Raw genomic sequence first — 21,395 nt, forward strand, 5'->3', positions numbered from 1 at the left:
GATTTTATTTGAAGTTTTACTAGCGTGCTTCCGGGACAAATTTATTTCTTCTTCCTCCTCAGAGCGAGTCGATGACTGAATTAAACCACTTGACTCACTAATGTGCTGTCATTTAAATCAGTCATCGAAACGCCGAGATTTCAGCTTTACGGTGTGCAGCTGAAATAGTGGAAGAAGAAATACAGGTGTCTCGGATACACGCACGAAACACGACGGAATAAAAAAAATGCCAGACAAGGTTTGTAAAACCACTCAAGGAACGAAGAAAAGGAGAGACAACAGAAACTGGCGGTATTTAATTACTTGTGTCCAAAGCTGCAGAGATAATCATGCATATGCGTTTCGTCTTAATTTGTTAAATCATCACCACTGGCCTGAGGTAGTTATGCATTTTCATTTGTATGCAGCACTTTCACCTTCAGTCAGTTGCGAATGGTTCTGATGTAAGTCTCTTCCTTTCAGTATACATTTATAGAGTTGCACTCTACCAAAAATACGGTTCGGTAGATCTACTTCACTATATAAATGATTTGGTGAACAGTAGGGTTACTGGTAGTATTGCCAGGGAAAGAAACATAAACGAATGTGTAAGAAAGAAAATGGCAGCTGAAAACTTCTCTTTGTATTTATCTCTTTGTTTTTTTGCTTGTATGTTTGTTTAGTTGTTTGTTTTGCACATAAATAGAACCACACATCATACAGCGTTAGTTCACTGTGGTTTTGATATCTTGCAGAATATAAACTTAATTTATAAGTAATAAATATTAGCTGATCGTGTAACTTCTGTGCTTTTCTGTAACCAAAGCAATTAATTTTGATATAAGCGCAGTTTACGTGCACAAAATATGTGATGTTGTACTCAATAGAATGTTCATCATGATCGAAGGCAAGAGTTTCTTACTATTTTTGATAAATGCGAAAACTGTTTATGAATAACAGAAACATGTTTTATTTAAGCTAGACGAAGCATTGAAGGGATGTTTGATACTTTTTTTTTTTGTTCATTGTTTTTGTAATTTTACCTTTATGTTTAGGAAATAGCGTTTTCTAATGCTGCATTATCTATCTGTATTCTTGCCTTTATTTTTGATACAACATCCTTCTATTTCACGTTAAAAAATCACCAATTTTCTAGTAAAACCTGAATTAAACATTGACAGTTTTAGCTTCGCTTTAAATACTGTATATTCTTAAGCAACAGACAGGAGGATACCTATGCGGAACAAAGATGTTACCGAGGTTATCTGGCCCTTTGTGTGTCCTTACTCATTTCTAGATGTTACACTGCTTCCGGTTTTTAAGGGAATCTACTAAGACACTAATCGCATACGTAAAGAAAGTGATCGCTATGTGGTAACGCATGATACGTATGCAACACGCCCAACGCACATGTTTCGCGGGTGCTACCTTAACTGACGAAAGCTAGCAGGAAAATTACTTCAGTCTACCCTTACTTACGGCAGACGATGGCAGCCTATGGTAGTTTTACAGCTCTGTGTGTTTCGTTACTTATCATACGTGTTGATGCTGGTGTACATGTGATTTTGCTGCACTGCTGGCCAACGACGGTAAATTAAAAAATGGAGGCGTAGATCGCCTGTTCAGCTGCAAGACAGTGCTACACACACACACACACACACACACACACACGCACACACAAGGAGAGGCGCGATAAAAGCCGGAGAGTTTAGTGCCATTTATTTAACGGAAAACAAATTGTGAAAATATGGAAACAAAAAAAAAATCTCGATGCGAATTTGTGCTGTATTTTAGAAACAGAAATGGTAGTGTGTACTCTAGTCTATGACCAGATGAGAGAAAACGTAGAATTTGTCGGGGGATATAAGTAACAGCAAACAACATTTTATTTGTGTAGAAATCGTGATGTGAACTTTTTCCATCTACAAGTATTGCACGTAAAAATAAAATTGTATAGTTTCATGAAAAAGAAGTCACTGAAGACGTCTTTAATGTAAGGACGAAACACATCTGGAAAGTAAATATCATACGGCAGCCATAAAAACGCTTTTGTTTATAAAATGAATATGTAACTATGTTTATTACTACCTCTGGGAATATAAATCAGTAGTACCACTTCTATGAGACTTCGTCTGAATAGTGAGGAATTTAGAATTAATATAGATGTCACGTAAATAAATTTCATATCGCTTAAACGACTCGAGCCAATCCTAAAGGAATTTTTCAGACTCTGAATGCTTATTATTGGAACACGCCTGAACAACCGTATTTCTGTCGAGGAGACTGCACTCTAATACCGCTCAACTTCAGCAATGAATGATAGAAATTTGAAAGTGGCGTGAAAACAAAGTAAAATAACGTTACAGTAAAGCATGACCAACATGTCGAAAATGAAACAGTATTAATTCACAGGGAAGTAATAGAACCACTGGATGACATATTTAGACCCGATTGAGACAATGCGCGCATGGACACTAGAAGGAAATAAATTGGGGATTAAGAATGGTCTGTGGTTATTTTGGTGACCTAAATAGGACTTTCGAAAGTAAGTACGTGTGCCGCAACGTCTAAAAGCATTTTCGGCTAACTAATCCACTTTTTTGGAAGGAAAGATGATTTCTGAGCTCGACTAAGTACAGAACATTTCCAGTGCGATTGCAAGCGTAGTCGGTAGCTGAGTGTCTAACGTGTCAGTCTAATACTCGAAATCCTCAGGTTCGATTCTCGCTAGTAGCAATGTTTTTTACACGTATTCAAGTTTTATATTTATTGCCAGGGGCTGGTGGTCTAATGGTTAGTGTTGCTGAATCGATCACGGGATTCCCAACCGGATCGGGAATTTTCTCCGCTCCAGACATCGTGTGTGTGTGTGTGTGTGTGTGTGTGTGTGTGTGTGTGTGTGTGTAATAAGGAGAGAGAGAGAGAGAGATAAGAGAGAGCATGTGTTTTTGTGATCATTATTCCATTATCATCATAGACGCGCAAGTCGCCGAAGTACTTCCAAATAAAAGGACTGGCATCTGCCTAAAAGCGCCTTAGGTACGTTTAATTTTTTCCTGTATTTATTGTCAAATGGAAATATTAATAAAGTGAATCATAATGTAACTAAAGCTAAATCGCCGAAAGTCATTCGCTAATTCCTTTCAAATACTGACACAACGTTGCATTGGAATAGGCGCGTGTTTTTATATACATACTAGAGCATTATACTGCGTATAAGTACACATTATACAATAATTAATAAAATATTATATATAATATCTGTATGTATGTACTATATGGCGCTCCTGGTAGTATTTAAAAACACGTGTGTATTCGAATTCAATTTTGTGCCAAAATTTCAAAGCAATCGGTGAAGAGCTTTGGAAGATTTACAGTTTTGCACAAATAAAGATTTGTATCTATTTAAATAAAAATGTAAATGTTTGTCTGCTAAAAATCTTAAATGTCTCTAGGTTCTCCACCGATTGCTTCTTAAAATTTTGGCACAAAGCTGCATTCGGGTACTCAGATGTCTTATATACTTACTGCGGCGCCATACATAATAATAAATATATGTGTAAAAATTATAGAGGAAAACAATAGAAATGTAAATGTTCGTTTGTACAAAACCGTAAATCTCCGATTGCTGTAAAATTGTGACAGAACGTTGCAGTCTAACAGGCACCTGTTTTACATATCTATCTTTAGCATATAAAAAAATATGTAATATACAGAGGGGGAACGTTATTACCAAATTCTTACACAATAACTTAATGAACACTGGAACAAACCATTAGAATAAAATTGTTATCACGCGGGAAAGTGGTATTTATGGCGTATCGGCTTAAGAGAGAATAAACGAGGCTGACGGTCATAGAGAGGTGGGAAGAGATGGTGGGCAGAGGGGTAGGATGAAATGGAGATAGAGAGTGGAAGGAGGAGAGAGATAGATAGAGTGAGAGGGGGGGGGGCAGAATAACAAGAATAGGTGGAGAGAGAGAGGGAGGATGGGGGGAGACAGTGGACATTGAAACGTGAGAGGAGGTGGCCGAGAGACCGGCGTGCTGAGAGAGAGGACACAAGCAGAGAGATGAAGCAGGAGAAGACGGAAAGAGATAGAGGAAGTAGGAGGTGGAGAGAGACTGAGGAGAGAAATAGTTTAACTACGTATATCTGATTCCCATACATGTTGGGAACCTCTGCTTTCTGTTTTCCATCTTTGCCATTTAACCGTACTTAGCAGCAGCAACTCGTTTGTAACGAAATAACGTCTTTTCATTTTTAGTTACTACTTACACGAAAATAGATTGAAATTTGATGCAGAAAAGCGAATATGCGTTATTGTTAAATGAAAAAGAATTATACACTGCTCTATCTCTAGAAATAAGAAACTCTCATTTGCTACTTGATGTTTCACATTTTTATAGAAAATGTACTTTCAATAAATCATTGCGGCATTCTTCCACTTAGGGTCTTCTTTATTCAAAGTGAGTATCCCAGTATATGCATTGCCACGTGACTAGTAACGGAAAAATAAGACAATGTTATTTTTATGACAATTGTTGTTCAAATGGCTCTGAGCACTATGCGACATAACTGCTGAGGTCATCAGTCGCCTAGAACTTAGAACTAATTAAACCTAACTAACCTAAGGACATCACACACATTCATGCACGAGGCAGGATTCGAACCTGCGACCGTAGCGGTCGCTCGGCCGCAGACTGTAGCGCCTAGAACCGCACGGCCGCTCCGGACGGCCAATTATGGTTAGATACATGTTAATTAACATTTCCATTTCAAGGTATGCATTACATTATATAATTTAAATAAAAGCGAAAACTGTTGCTGTTAGCAATAATGGAACCAGGGAACTCGGGATGACAGGAGTCAATTGCAACACACTTTTGAATGATCACTTTATGCACACTTCATTTTGTTTAGCAAATAATTTCCATATACCGAATTCAGTTTTACATAAAATTATTCTACTATAGCTACAATCGTTAATCACATTCAAATTTCGTTTTGCAACGGAAGCATATTTTTACTTGAATTTTATTTTTCTGAGTGCTTATGCACTCAGATGCAAACAACAGGGTTAAAAAAATTTGCAATGTTTTCCAATGACCAGGTCTCAAATATCCCCAAGTCTTCAAAGACAGTTTTTTTACAGTTTAAGAATCGTACTACCTTAGGAAAGTGATTGTCTGGGCACTAACCTTCCAGTCCTTTGGATATGGAGTTAATCTATGCAGGACTTTGTCTGAGGTCCTCGTGTGAGACACGGACTTTTAATGCAAAAAGTGCTAAGATACTGATAGTTGCCGTGAGAATAGTAGAGAGATACGTAGTAGATCAAAAGGTGAGACAGGACGACAAAGATGATGGAACACACTGGCGCGGAAGACGTAATTATGTGGGAGATGGAAATGTAACGGAGGTGAATGAGATATAAATACAGATGAGAGGATGCAGAATGAGCCAAAGAAGTTACCTGGTAGATCCCAAAGATAAGCTATGACCAAGAATACGCCCTGATGGGAGACGAGTTGATGACATCAGAAAATACGGAATTGGAAAAGTGTATGAATGGGAGGCATGTATTCAGCAGCTGAAGGCAAATGGCTCATGATGTTGATGGTAATGATTCTTATGGCAATAGTACAATTATTTTATCTAAATTCTGTTCCGAACTTTTGATGCAGTCTAAGACAGTGACAAACAAGAGATTTTAATTTCTCTTTAGCAAATTACATGGTTTATGACCTTCTATATAGTATTATGGGCAATTACACGAGACGATTCTTCGACCAAAGAATGATGAACTGCAAATGCTGTAAGATATCCCTGCCGCATGAAATCTGTCGCCACCGTCGAAAGCTACGAATTCAATCACCCTTTCGTCTACATCTACATCTACATTTATACTCCGAAAGCCACCCAACGGTGTGTGGCGGAGGGCACTTTACGTGCCACTGTCATTACCTCCCTTTCCTGTTTCAGTCGCGTATGGTTCGCGGGAAGAACGACTGCCTGAAAGCCTCCGTGCGCGCTCGTCGCCGTAAGGATAATTGTCAACGAATTGCATAAGGTGAACAAAGAACATGACTGCTCGAAGAATTACAAATATTTAGTAATAATTTTCAAAAAGAACATGTAATACTGAAAAACGTCCCATTCACATCCAGAAATATATTGACTCAGTTTATATACATACCCCTGTTTACGAATAAAAGAATTATTTACTTGTTCATTTATTTATTCATCCTTCCACTATTAGGATCAGCAACTAGGTGTTTTACATCATGCACTTGACATTCAGCGCTACATACGCGTTATAAATAGTCTTACACTTAATACTGACTCTAATACTCAGAGAAAGCTATAAAATAAATATCGAGAACAGTAATAGCTACAGCAAACCGACGTTTCTGAGGAATGTGTTAAGTTGAGCAGTAGCCCAGTTCCTCCCAGTTTGTAACATATATTAATGTTAATGTTATGCTTCGTAACTGTTGTATATTGTGCGAATCATAAAACTGCTTTCGCATCGCAGTTGCAGTGTGACGTAATTACTGTGCGATATTTAAGTTTACTCCGTCACGTAATTCATACGTTGGAAAAAAAAGTGGTATTCCGTAACTGGCTGTGGGAGTACAACAAATGACTACATACAGCAACTACAGTGCAATCCTGGATTTACCACTTACACATTTTATAATTTTCCCAGTTATGAATGCACCAGTTATCATTTTGTCTTCCTTTCTGAAGAGCTTCATCTTAAAAGTGACGCAGCGGGATGGGAAGTTACATATGGTTCGAAATACTAATAACTGATACCAAGAGATCGTAGTAAAATGTAAAAGAAACTGATGCTATAGTGGGTGCTGGAAACGGAAAGTGTCATTCAAAAGTAAACACGAAATACTGACTGACTTAGTGAAAATTCTGCAAGAGCTTCAGTACCTGCCGTAAGTGTAGCAATATTAAACTGTGTTACCGTCGATAGGCCGCCCGATAATTACGACGCTTAGTACTGTTGTAACAAACACTGCAGTACAAGCGTTAATTTTGGTGAAAGCCACGCAAAACATTTTATTGTTTTTGTATTTGCTTGTGACATTAGGAGAGGGCAGTTATAAAGACGGACAGGGTAGAAACGTCCTCTGTATATGAAAATATGAAAGGGCAGTACGGAAGGTGATAACAGGAAATTTATTATCTGGTTTGAGTGAAGAATTAATGATAAATCTATGTGTGTATGCAACGGATATTCAGATGAAGACTTTCAATAAAGCAATGAGAAACCATGATCAGTAAATTAGATTCTGTGGGAAATGTGAAAGTGAAGACTGGAGTGCGCTGGCGTAATGATAAAAAAATTAGTTACTATATGAGGTCAAAGAAATGGAACAGTACCAGTACATGAATAAAACTAAGTAGATCTTGCTCGGAGAAGATGGTCAGTGTATAATTCATTATTTTTCAGTGATTATTAAATGCCGCTGATTTGGGTACTACTTTCACTGAATTTTACAAGGGTTTTTGACTGTGTTCACTGGGAAACTGTACGTGTTTTAATCCGACAAGTGAATCTATCTAATTTATGAAACTTTCAATGAAGACGATCTCAAAGTAAACCAAACATTGAAATATCAAAACATTTCGTACTATGCAGACGAGTAAGACAATGCGATGTTTTATATCTAATCATCTTAAATCTATTTTGGAGAAAATTGTACAAATATGAAAATGAGAAACATGATTTACATTTTTGTTTAACGGCATTCGGTATACCGCGAGATGGGTACCACAGTATAAAATACGTACTCGTTATCAGCGAACTTAAAAAAATAAATAAATAGGTAAAAACGTGCATCGATAAACGCTAAATTTGAAGAATGCACTATTTACACGACAGTAAAAAGTAACTGCAGTCTTTGGCAAGGCTTCGCCCTCAGATTTAGCGCATCTGGCAGTTATTTCTAGGAAACATTTAATTTCTACTGTGTATTTTACCTACGTACTGCCAAACAACTGTTCAGATGGCTCTGAGCACTATGGGACTTAACAGCGGAGGTCATCAGTTCCGTAAAACTTAGAACAACTTAAATCTAACTAACCAAAGGACATAACACACGTCCATGCCCCAGGCATGATTCGAACCTGCGACCGTAGCGGTCGTGCGGTTCCAGACTGAAGCGCCTACAACCGCTCGGCTACTCCGGCCGGCGCCAAACAACTGTAAAGAGGGCTTGTAATTACTTCAGTTCCGCGGCCTACAGAATTACAAAACTAGTTAAGAGTATTAAGCGTATAGCGAAATGTTAGCCTATATGGATTGTTACGTCCGTTGTGTGAATTTTGTCTGGATGTGTCGAACAGTTTACACAATATTACTCGTGTTAAGCATAAGTGGGTCTCAACGCATATTCGCTCTGTACTTATTCGATTTCGTGATGCGAAAGGTTTTAACTTTTCCACAGAAATGTTCCTCTAACAATATTGTCGACACAATAAAAAAATCTTTTAGGCAGTTAACGAATTTCACATTATCTCTCTGTTTTGTTTGATTCGTACTATTATGTTTTAGACATATTATGATTGTGTAATCCTCATTTAACATACATTACGATAGGCTTAATTACTTTAATTACTTTGAAACATATGGCTTGTAATAATAGTGAACAGATTCTGACAAAGTCAGCAGATGCGCCGCCAGTTAAGTTATATACAATTTGAAAACAATCACTGTGAACAGAAACTATTTCCACTTAGTGACATCAAAACAAAAATCTGTCAAATCGGCTAAATATTTAGGTTTTACGTGCACCTTATTCCAAGGATCGGCAAGTTGAACCTACCCATCTGTCGACGTCGTTGTCATTAGAGATAGATCGAAAACTCAGGTGGAAAATGGTGTGGTTGAGACAATCCAACAAGTTAATGAGACCATACAGACAATAGCTAGAAACAAGCTAGGGAAAGCCTAAATCGGAACTGAAGACAGCGACCATCAACAAACTCAAAACAAAAAATAAAAAGAAAATGTGTCCAGTGGGTGAAGCAGAAAGCTACCACGTACGGCGTTTGCGCTGATATTTGTGTGTTATTCCTGTTGCTGATATTCTCGTCTTGGATACAGTGCTGTCCTGCCGCCAGTAGAATATTTTTCTGTAATTTACATTTACATTAGTTGCTGTGTTAACGATTCATACGCAATTCGGTTTCTGCCTGCAGGAAAATCATGTAAGGACGAAGTTACAAGCATATCTGTTCGGAAAGAGTAAGCAATGAACTTCGAATATAATTAAGAACAACGAATAACCAGTAAGGTCTAGGTTACGTGTTTTCATTTCAACTGGATTTTAGCCTTATTGCTGATTTAGAGGCAGAATAATGAATCTCTTCAGCAATGAAAGACGGTCTGTGTGTGTGTGTGTGTGTGTGTGTGTGTGTGTGTGTGTGTGTGTGTGTTTGCGCGCGCCTGCGTGTGTGCTTACGAACATTGTGTTACCTCGAAAGGAAAACAGCCCACAGTTGCACTAAATTCTGTTTATTTTAAACCTTGACCATGGTTTCTGCTATAATAATGTAGCCTTCTTCAGAAGTCATACACACTAATAAATGAAAAATGTCTTAGACCAGCGGCTGCGCTCGAGACCAATAAAATAACTTGTGCAGACATAAACCTGTTTCGGACATAAGTAAAATTACATATGATACCGTATGTCCTCTGCCACTACCTCTGTAGTGTACATATGTAATTTTACTTATGTTCGAAACAGCTTATGCCTGTTGAAGTTATTTTCTTTGTCTCGACGCAGCCGCTAGGCTAAGACATATTTCATTCATTAGTGTGTATGACTTCTGAAGAAGGCTATATTATTATAGCAGAAACCATGGTCAAGGTTTAAAGTAAACAGAATTTAGTGCAGCTGTGGGCTGTTTTTCATTCGAGACAATTTCGTAACGGTTGCTCTTGTCGCTGCCATGATCAAAATAATGAACATTGTGTTACTAATATGGTTCGGAATAGACTTTCTCATTTACACTGAAATAAAGAATCTACGCAAACCCCGCTTCGACATTTCTGTTTAAAATTGAATTTTCCATTTTGCTAACAACATTTCTACTGACTCCAAATATTTCCATTTTCGTTTCGGAAATCGAATCAATATAACATAATAAGGACGAAAATTTCATTTTTCAAGACACATGTAGCAGGCAATATTCAGCCAGCGGCATACGTATGTTGTTAAAAATGGCGCAATTACCATATTACAAAAATGTTTAATGACTCTACACCTACACAGATGAAATTAACTTAATATGTAAGATGCACTCAACAGGAAGTTTTATACATGTAGAATAAAGCGACGAATGAAAATTTGTACCAAGGTCGGGTTCGATTTCCGGCCTTGGTACAAATTTTCACTCGCCGATCAGTCAATATACATAAAAACATGTATGACTGAGACCAGTCAATTTTTTGAAATTTTGTAATTTCATTTCAACAGAAAGTGTAAAATGCCCACAAGCATAGCCAGGGTCTAATGCACGTTGTGTTAGCAATGAATAGATTAACACTATATTTTCTAAATAAGTTTAGAGAGGAAATGTTTTGTTGTTGTTGCGAATTTGTGATTTTCCCTATATTGAAGTTTCCACTTACATCAACTGTTGATCAGTTTTCTATTTCCATAATATGAGAGAAATATTTTTGTTAGTGCCGTTTACATAAGGAAAGTATGTCGTCATTCTAGTTTAGAAATAGAGCCATATCGCAGGTTTTCTATCTGAACTGTTGTCCCGTCTAACAGTCAATGAGTTTGACTGGCGTCACAGATAAAGAAATACTCACGGCGTTTGCTTCGTGTATGGCATTTTGTACCGTCCTTCAGTTTTCCTCTTCGTAACTGCTCTTCTGTGGCGTTGTCGTCTTTCGTTAGGCTGTTTTCATATTCGTTTCATAGCCAGATTCGCCTGTGAAAACAATAGTAGCGTGAAATACTGGATTAATCATTGTACGAGCGGAGTGAAACTTACTAGCCAAATCGTTAACCTCCGAACAAATGAACGAAATGGTGAACAATTGTTTACCTCGAAATAGCAGACGAAAGTCTGGAATTTTATAAGAAATAAATTCGTAACCAACATTTCTTATCTACTAATAGCCCACAAGTAGGAGTTTAGAAGATGTAGACAGATCTTTAAATATTTTTGATAAAGTTTAAGAATTTCCTTGTGTTATTGTTAAACTATATTTTTTCAACAAATAAAATTTGTTGGCACAAGATACGTCAAGAAGAAATTACATACAAATGCAGAAAGAGCAAGAGAGTTCGTTCAGTAAAACAGCTTCTTTTGCCGGTGAATTTCGTTGTCGTACAAAAGATACCAGGACTTCCTAAATGCAAGAACCGTGACAATTGCTTAAACGGTATATTTCCAACTTGTAATCGATTAAAGGAGGATAAACAAAAACACACAACATCAGACAGTCAAGTTTCTGACCCGCTTATTCATTACTGTACAACAAAACAGAAAATACGAGCAGACAACGCAACCACACTTCGGAATCCAAAGACTCTTTTAAGAATTATTGTCAACAGTCACCGTATAGATCGATTGCGCGGTTCACTAGTTGAGGATGGGTACACAAAGCTGCAAGCAAGACTTTTTTTCGGTATCAGCTACAACAGACGAATTCAGTTTTCAGTCTACAGTAAAAAGAACAAAGAGAGAAATTTACTACACAAACTTGCTTATGTAGTTTAACGGGACTTTTCTTGTGCTGTTAAAAACTAGCATTTTCGGTTACCTGTACTATGAATCCTGTTCGTTTTCGTTTATTGTTCTTCTGCGTTTAGGAACGTAGATTTATAATACCTAGTGCATTTGATATTGACAGGTAGATACCATAAAAGCGAAAGTGTCAAACGTGAAAACGTTTTTACATCTGTGAAACTCTCAGCCGCTAATTTCAGCCAACACTTACCCTCAGGCCATTGAAATAGAAGTGTATGATGAAAGAAAATCCCATTTTCTCGTGATAGAAAGATGAAAAAGCTTACGAAGCTAGTAGACAAAACTATATTGCTACACAAATCGGTAAGACATAGCCATAAGTAACATAAATGGACATTGGTAGGTAACTTACAGTAAGATCTGCCACAACACTTGCTTCAAAAAGTCAGATTGTATTTGTGGACTTTTTGCAGGGAAGTAGAGGTCTGCAGAATACGAGGATATTATTCTGACTAACAAATTGCTTCTTTTACAACTGATGATTTTTCGCCATTCTTCCTTTCCTGTTTCCAAAGTTCGTCAATAAGCGTTTTCACGCAAAGAAATTTCTGTGCTAGGAAATCCCTTCAAGAAGTTGCAGAATCTATACGGAAGTGAATCTAAGCAAAGACGATTTAGACTTCACCCCCCGTCAACAAGTAGGTCTTCAGTGGTGGATTATGAGTTTGGATGGAGGACTGATGCGGGAATCAAATCGATCGTGTCCTTTTGAAAGGAATCATCTCAGCATTTATTACAGTTTAGGAAAACCGCAGGAAATCTATATCCGATTTGATCGGATGGCGATTTGATCCCACTTGGTCCCAAATGCGAATCTGTCACCACCTCTCCCTGACAAGAGGCATTAGTAGAGTTGTGTATACTGGCGGATGGAATTAGAAGTTAAAAAAGTATATCTGTACACTGTGCCATAAAACTGCTATATTCCACATGCGTGTACACAGACTATAAATTACGGTATTCGAATGAGAATAACGCAGATTCAAAACAGACTGTCCCTTGCTCTGTTATACTAAGTACCTGCTGCTCCCTGAATTCAGTGGTGTAATTATCATAGAATACCACTTAACTACATTCTTTACGTTAAAGAGACCAGTTTACAGTGCGATTGTCGTGCTACTAACGGTACTTCCAAGTCCTTGAACACAGATATTCGGACAATTTGTAGAAGGAGGAATGTCCAATGAAAGACGTTTTTAATGTCGTATAATCACGAACCGCTGTTTCTGACGATCCTAGACTCAACGTTTAAAATGTAGCTAACTGTAGGGGCGTATGCTAATATTCACAAACAGACAAGGCTGGTAGCTCGTTTATCCTTTTTTTTTTTTTTTTTTTTGTCAAATGTGAGTATAAATGTTGATAGCCTTCGCGAGTTACGGGAATCGCTAGCAACAAATACACCTGTGTATTCTGCCAAACGAAAGACGCAGTGGGAACGCAAAATACTGTAATCTAAAATGAAATGCAGCCCAGGACACTGAGGAAACGCTCCTTTACACGTGCAAGAATTGCAATCGTTATTTCGAAGAATATGTAGTGACAGTCGGGGTATCGATTTTTCATTATTGGCCTTGGCAAGAAACCTCACAGCGACGTCACGTAAGCAGTCGTTTAATAGAATACGATATGTCTTGTATTCGACAATGTTCGTGATAGCCAGGAAAGAAAACAGCTTTTTCTGTTTAGCATTTCTCGACTCCAGCGTGGCCACTATATTAACTTTAATTTATAGCACATACGTGTTACAACCGTCTGTTTTTGTAGACGGTATCGAGTGTAAATGTGATTTTTAACATTGCGTCGGTTGTGAGAGGGAAGGCGGGGGAGAGGGGTTCAGTACAACTGAAGGCGGACGTTGTGAGTAGCCTTTTGTTTCCTACTTTACTGCATTTGATAAAAATGCAAAGTTAAAAGGAGTGTCCATAACGCGAAGTCAGGAGTGTTATGCGGGCGAGACTCATAAAGGGAAAAGTTACGTCTAGTGTGCTAACTGTTAATGTGTACAAGCGAACGGGATATTTTGAGAGTCGGAGGTATGAGCCAAATAGAATGATTAATATACGGGCAATGAAACGAATTTCGCAGTCTGATCATACTTACAAGGGAACCTCCCCATCGCACCCCCCCCCCCCCTCAGATTTAGTCATAAGTTGGCACAGTGGATAGGCCTTGAAAAACTGAACACAGATCAATCGAGACAACAGGGAGACGTTGTGTGGAACTATGAAAAAATAAGCAAAATATACAAACTGAGTAGTCCATAAGCAACATAGGTAATATCAAGGATAGTGTAACCATAGGAGCGCCGTGGTCCTGTGGTTAGCGTGAGCAGCTGAGCAACGAGAGGTCCTTGGTTCAAATCTTCCCTCGAGTGAAAAGTTTAATTTTTTATTTTCAGTTTATGTGACAAACTCTTATGTTTTCATCACTTTTTGGGAGTGATTATCACATCCACAAGAAAACCTAAATTGGGCAAGATAGAAGAATCTTTTTACACATTCGCCAAGTGTACAAGTTAAATGGTTCAAATGGCTCTGAGCACTATGGGACTTAACTTCTAAGGTCATCAGTCCCCCGGAACTTAGAACTACTTAAACCTAACTAACGTAAGGACATCACACACATCCATGCCCGAGACTGGATTCGAACCTGCGACCATAGCGGCCGCGCGGTTCCAGACTGTAGCGCCTGTAACCGCTTGGCCACCACGGCCGGCTGTACAAGTTAGGTGGGTCGACAACATACTCCTGTCATGTGACGCACATGCCGTCACCAGTGTCGAATAGAATACATCAGACGTGTTTTCCTGTGGAGGAATCGGTTGACCTATGACCTTGCGATCAAATATTTTCGGTTTGCATTGGAGGGGCACGTCCTTACGTCTACTAATCGCACGGTTTTGCGGTGCGGTCGCATAACGCAGACAGTTAACTTATTACAGTTAAGAGAGACGTCAGTGAACGAACGGACAGATCATAACTTTGCGAAAATAAAGAAATTAAACTTTCCACTCGAGGGAAGACTTGAACCAAGGAACTCTTGTTCCGCAGCTGCTCACGCTAACCACAGGACCACGGCGCTCCTGATCTCACACTCTCCTTGATGTTGCCTATGTTGCGCATGGACTACTCAGTTTGTATACTTTGCTTGTTTTTTCATAGTTCCACACGACTTCTTCCTGTTTTCTCTATTGATCTGTGTTCAGTTTTCAAGGCCTGTCCACTGTGCCAACTTATAACTAAACCTGAGGGGGGTGCGATGGGGAGGTTCTCTTGTTGGATGATGGTTAAAGTGCTAGCATGTGTTTAGAGATCGGTTTTATTTAGCATCTGGCTGTATTCCTCGTAAGTAGAAGCCTGCGATATCTTTTTATAGATTCGCACAAGGCTGTGTTTATAACGAGACTGCTAACTAATCAGACAGAAAGCTTGTCAGGTAGATAAGCGAAAAATAAACTGCTCCTATTAAGTTGTAGAGCAAGGCTAAGATAACGTTGACAGCGTTCGCTTTTCAAAAAGATAGTACTAGCGTTTCGTAAATATCTAGTGGACATCTTTAGAGGAAACGGGTGGTCGTTGTAGCACAAAGCAAATGTTAAGACAAACGAAGACAATGAGGGGGAGAGAAAATTGGCAAATCGCAAAGAAGATATCTAGGTGTCTTATAGATATATCGATAGACGTAAGAAAAAAGGAAGGAAAATGCCGAACAGATAGACTTCGGGGTACTTCTTAGCAAAAACAATGATCAGTTATTCTCAGTAATGGCTTATAGGCAAGGAAGGAAACTGTTGAATTGTTTCAGCAGAGCGATATATGGATTGGATATAGGGACACTGGCGAAACTGTGTGAAAAATTAAGCTGAGGCAACAGAAATGTAGAAAAATAAAACAGGAAATAAACAGGTTTAGAAGAAATTTTTCTAGAAGAAGAGACAAACCGTACGGAGCAAAATCACCCGAAGCTAACTCACGCGCGGATAGTGGCTACGATACAGGGAGTCCAGAAATCGCGGAAAGGTCAGGGTTTAGCCCGTTAAGAATACTGCAGGTACGAAAATGGGAACAGATTATGTTCATATAAAAAATTCACAGATAAATGAGTCGGTTTCACAGATACATACACATTACTAAAGATTTAATTATACATACCGTAGTAGAACTGCTTGATCCGAAAGCACGTATACACCGAAGTGGCTCGGTGTCCAAGACATTAGACGTGCATTCAAGAGGAGCGGAGCTGAAATTCCAATTCGGCCATTCTGATTTAGTTTCCTGTACTTTCTACAAATTGTTTCGGGCGGGCGACGTGATCCATTCCATTAGCACACGCTTGCTAAGTTTGCTTCTCAAATTCAGTTGGTTTTTAGCCTGTAGTGACCCAGACGTAGACATGACGTTAGAATCAAATCTTCCTTTCTTATGTAAAGAAAAAATAGTTTTACCTAGCAGACCTTATTAAAGGTATGATTTTATGTTTTATTTATTATTGAACGCAACCTCATGACTACTACATTTAGAAGTTTTCCCAATTGAGTAATTTCAGTTATCTACGTTGCTGATATGACCATTTCCAATTTCCATAGATCGATAATATGATTTCCGAAGGCAGCATTCTGCTGAAAAACAACTGGCGGAGAAATACTGAAGTTTGTATTGCAGCGTAAAAAATATATTTGCAACTTTATTTTCTCTGTGCTGATGCTCGTTAGACATTTAAGAGTCAAGGGACATCGCGACCGAATATGTAACTGGTCAGTTTGCATCGCGTTTGGACTTACTTATCACAGTATTTATGCATGAACTGTAAAGATCTACAGTTCATATAATTTTAGAAAACAAACACTTAAAGAGAGCATTGAAGTCCGTGCATTCCGGAGAAAGCAAACGTTAGGTGACCCATTTCCTGAAATCAACGTTGGTTTTCAATAAGCAGAAAATAACAGTATGAATAACGAAACGGAAATTAACAGTATTCGATGAAACTTAGAAAAAAAACACAGTTATTTAATAGAACGAACATATGCACGAATGGATCGAAAAATAGGACCAAAAATTTAAAAATTTTTCAAGTCAGAACTAATAAATTTTTTTTAAGTGATGAGAAGTCAGAGACTGTAACGGACAACGAAATTACAAAATTTTTGTGATGTGACAAATCATAAAACGTCATATTCTATGAATTTCTTGGAGACTGGAGCTCAATGAATTTTACAGTACTAGTTTCAGCGTAACACTCACCATTAGATGGTCCGCCCCGATAGCTGAATAGTCAGAGTGACGGACTGCCGTCCTAAGGGACCCGGGTTCGATTCCTGGCTGGGTCGGGGATTTTCTCCAATGAGGGACTGGGTATTGTGTTGTCTTCATCGTCATTTCATCGCCATGCGGCGTGCAGGTCGCCCAATATGGCGTCGAATGTAATAAGACCTGCACCAAGGCGGCCGGACCTGCCCTGTAAGGGGCCTCCCGGCCAATGACGCCAACGCTCATTTCCAATACCATTAGATGAAGTTATCAGGTAATTAAAAATTAAGACAAATTAAGACCAACGAAAGTCAATGAAATTATAAGTAAAAATATGTTGGTTACAGAGTTATATGTACACTCATGTTTTTGTTTATACGAGAAAAAAGAGCAACCACAAGGCTGTCCCGTCCATTTAGAGGGAATATTGTTGTGTGAGTTATATACTGTTAGTGTTAAATTTTTCTTTACTGAGCACGCCCATATGTACTTGCAACTCTTCTGGCCAGAGGACGGAACACAAGTCATCGCACCGTAATAAATGTCGAAACGAGAGACACTGTTGTAGTTTACTAGCCAGAGGACAGTTTCCTGCTATGCATCGTGATTTCGCATTTCTTTGAAGAAAGCGCCTATTGAAGCGAACTTGTCTTTAAAAAACATCGTATACGTAATATTGCATTCTTGTTTGTGCAATTCTTCGACTTGGTGGTTAATACAATAAATGAGCTGATATTAAACTGCCGTATCGACCAAGGATTTCACACTGTCACAGATACTCTTGCATAACGGGGTATTAATGCATAACATTGATGGAATATATATTGTGTGCAGGTTGTACCTTCTTTGAAGCTGTGTATTTGGAACCCACTACACTCTACAAACCTTTCTTCGTGTCGCAGTATGTTCTGTATATCATTACTTACTTTTACCAGTTTGTGACTACGTCCTGGTTGTGTCTTATTCGCGGACAGCACGATCATTCTTTCTACTTTTCATCTCACAACAAACTGGTGCGTGGTCAGTTTCCAGATGGTTCAGAATACTTGTTGGCAGAACCATTTCATGAAACGAGTGATCCATTTGGTGGGGGTAGGGTTGGAAGGGGGATAGAGAATAAAGAAAATGAGCACTTAGTCACGTTAATTGTTATTTACACTAAACATTTCGGACACCCAAGTGGACTGGTCGGAATATTTAAACGAACAAGGGTTACACGATATAAACAGATTATTCTTTTCTGGGAAATCTGTGGCACTGTGTTTTAAGGGTCCTGGGTTGCAAACAAGGAATAGTACGTACGTGTCGTATTTGTGTTGTTAATCTGAAAAAAATACTCGTTGAAGGAGGTTTAATCACCCGAAGGCGGCGCTGGGAATATCCATAAGAAATCTGGTTAAAGTTACTTGGCTGCTTGAATTAATAATCATAAAAGTCATGCCTTAGACTCAACTAAAGCGTTCACTGTGATATTACTTGCTTGTACACACTATTTTATTCTATCTAAATGTCGGACCTGATGATCCAGCAGTAAGCGCTGGGTTGCAAATCGGAAGGTCTCGGGATCGAACCCTGGTTGGGCCACGAAGTTTTTCAGTCTGCCGTCAACTTAGCTTTAACATCCAATGATGTGAAGATTCTCCAGCAACGACACGTGAGGGATTCGACGCTAAACTGCACGTACCCCTTTTCCCGGAGGAAGGATGAGGAGATTAGTCTTTAACGTACCGTCGACAACGATGTCATTAGAGACGGAGCTCAAGCTCGGTTTAGATAAGGATGGAGAAGGTAAGCGGCCGTGCCCTTTAGAAGGAACCATCCCGGTTTTTGCCTTTTGTGATTTAGGGAAATCACAAAAAACCTAAACCATGATGGCCAGACGCAGTTTTGAACCGTCGTCCCCCCGAATGCGAGTTCAGTGTGCACTGCACCACCTCGCTCGGATCCTTCCGCAGCAGCAATATTGTGGCAGGTTAGGGCCACGTAGGTCGCTGAGGTGGACCTAATTGATAGACTGGCTGCAATCCATGGAGTTACACGCAATAATTGTTATTGCTATCGTAAATAACTTCCTTCACGTCTTTTCAATTTCCTTATGATTTTTGTGTTAGCACCACTCAGTTGGCTGTTTAGTGGTTAGTTCAAATGACGGTTCCATAGCCGCGTTTATAATTAGTTCTTTCCTTCATTGCTACTAGTTTCGAGGTCGCATCCCCATTCCTAATGTCTCATGCTCGCTACAATCGGTCAACGTTTCCTATTGCAACCACCTGGATTCATCACTATCAACAGTTAGAAAAAGACGATGATAATGATAATAGTAATAATAATAATAATAATAATAATAATAATAATAATAATAATAATCAACAAAACAAATCAACAACTCATCCAATTACTGAAGATAACAGAAGTATTTAGCAATGATATAAATATGGCTTTTGGAACAGACAAATATAAGAAAAATAGAATAGCCAAGGGAAAACACACTAAACAAGAAGATTACATATTGGATAACCACAGCGACTGCATAGAAGCGATGGAAAAAACAGATACCTATAAATATCTAGGATACAGACCAAAAATAGGAATAGATAATTCAAATATTAAAGAAGAACTAAAAGAAAAATATAGACAAAGACTAACAAAAATACTGAAAACAGAATTGACAGCAAGAAACAAGACAAAATATATAAATACTTCTGCTATACCAATATTGACCTACTCATTTGGAGTAGTGAAATGGAGTAACACAGACCTTGAAGCACTCAATACACTTACACGATCACAATGCCACAAATATAGAATACATCACATACATTCAGCAACAGAAAGATTCACATTAAGCAGAAAGGAGGGAGGAAGGGGATTTATCGACATAAAAAAACCTACATTATGGACAGGTAGACAATTTAAGAAAATTCTTTATAGAACAAGCAGAAACAAGCAAAATGCACAAAGCAATCACTCATATGAATACATCGGCTACACCACTGCAATTTCATAACCACTTCTACAACCCTTTAGAGCACATAACATCAACAGATACAAAGAAAGTAAATTGGAAAAAGAAAACACTACATGGCAAGCACCCGTATCATCTAACACAGCCACACATTGATCAAGACGCATCCAGCACGGCTAAGAAAAGGCAATATATACAGTGAGACGGAAGGATTCATGATTGCAATACAGGTTCAAATAATAAACACCAGATATTACAGCAAGCACATTATTAAAGATCCCAATACCGCAACAGATAAATGCAGACTTTGCAAACAACAAATAGAAACAGTAGATTACAACACAAGCGGATGTACAATACTAGCAAATACAGAATACCCCAGAAGACACGACAATGTAGCAAAAATAATACATCAACAACTTGCATACAACATAAACTAATAAAACAACACTTTCCCACATACAAGTATGCACCACAAAATGTACTGGAGAATGATGAATACAAATTATACTGGAACAGAACACATTAGAACAGATAAAACAACACCACATAACAAACCTGACATCATACTTACCAATAAAAAGAAGAAATTAACACAACTAATCGAAATATCCATAACCAATACAACAAATATACAGACGGAAACAGGAGAAAAAATTGAAAAATACATCCAACTGGCTGAGGAAGTCAAAGACATGTGGCATCAGGATAAAGTTGACATCATACCAATTATACTATCAACTACAGGAGTCATACCACACAATATCCACCAGTATATCAACGCAATACAGCTACGTCCACACATATAAATACAACTACAGAAATCTGTAATTATTGATACATGTTCAATTACCCGAAAGCCCATAAATGCAATGTAACATATACCGCACAGTTAACAAGAAGTGACGCTTGATCGAGGTCCGCGTCACTTTCCATTTTTAACCAGACATAACGTCTGAGAAAGGAAAGAAATAATAATAAATCTGTTGACAGAGAAAGTATAGTTAAGATAACCTGAGAATATGGTGTGAAGTCTAAATTAACACACTTATTTCGTGAAACACATCCAGACACATTATCGAAAGAGAAATTGGTCGGAGAAGTGTCTCAGTCCTTCGAAATAAACACAGGTGTACGGCAAGGTAACAAACTACTCTCATTTCTTCGAAATTAGCTTAGGAAAAAATAAAATAAAACAATAAGAAAACCTCACTTCTGCAGATAACGTTGTTTTACTTTCTGAAAATGTTTCATCTCTTGTAATAGAAATCAATCTTTTACAGTTTTTTTAGAGGAAATAGCCAACAGGATCAGCTAAAAAAAAATCTTCAGGAGGAAAGTAAGTTCTTCTGAGACATAAGAACGCACAGAAATTTTTGAAAACAGAAACTGGCCGTAAACAGAAGGTA

This window comes from Schistocerca americana, chromosome 10 (assembly GCF_021461395.2).
Source record: "Schistocerca americana isolate TAMUIC-IGC-003095 chromosome 10, iqSchAmer2.1, whole genome shotgun sequence".
In the NCBI taxonomy this organism is placed as follows: Eukaryota; Metazoa; Arthropoda; class Insecta; order Orthoptera; family Acrididae; genus Schistocerca; species Schistocerca americana.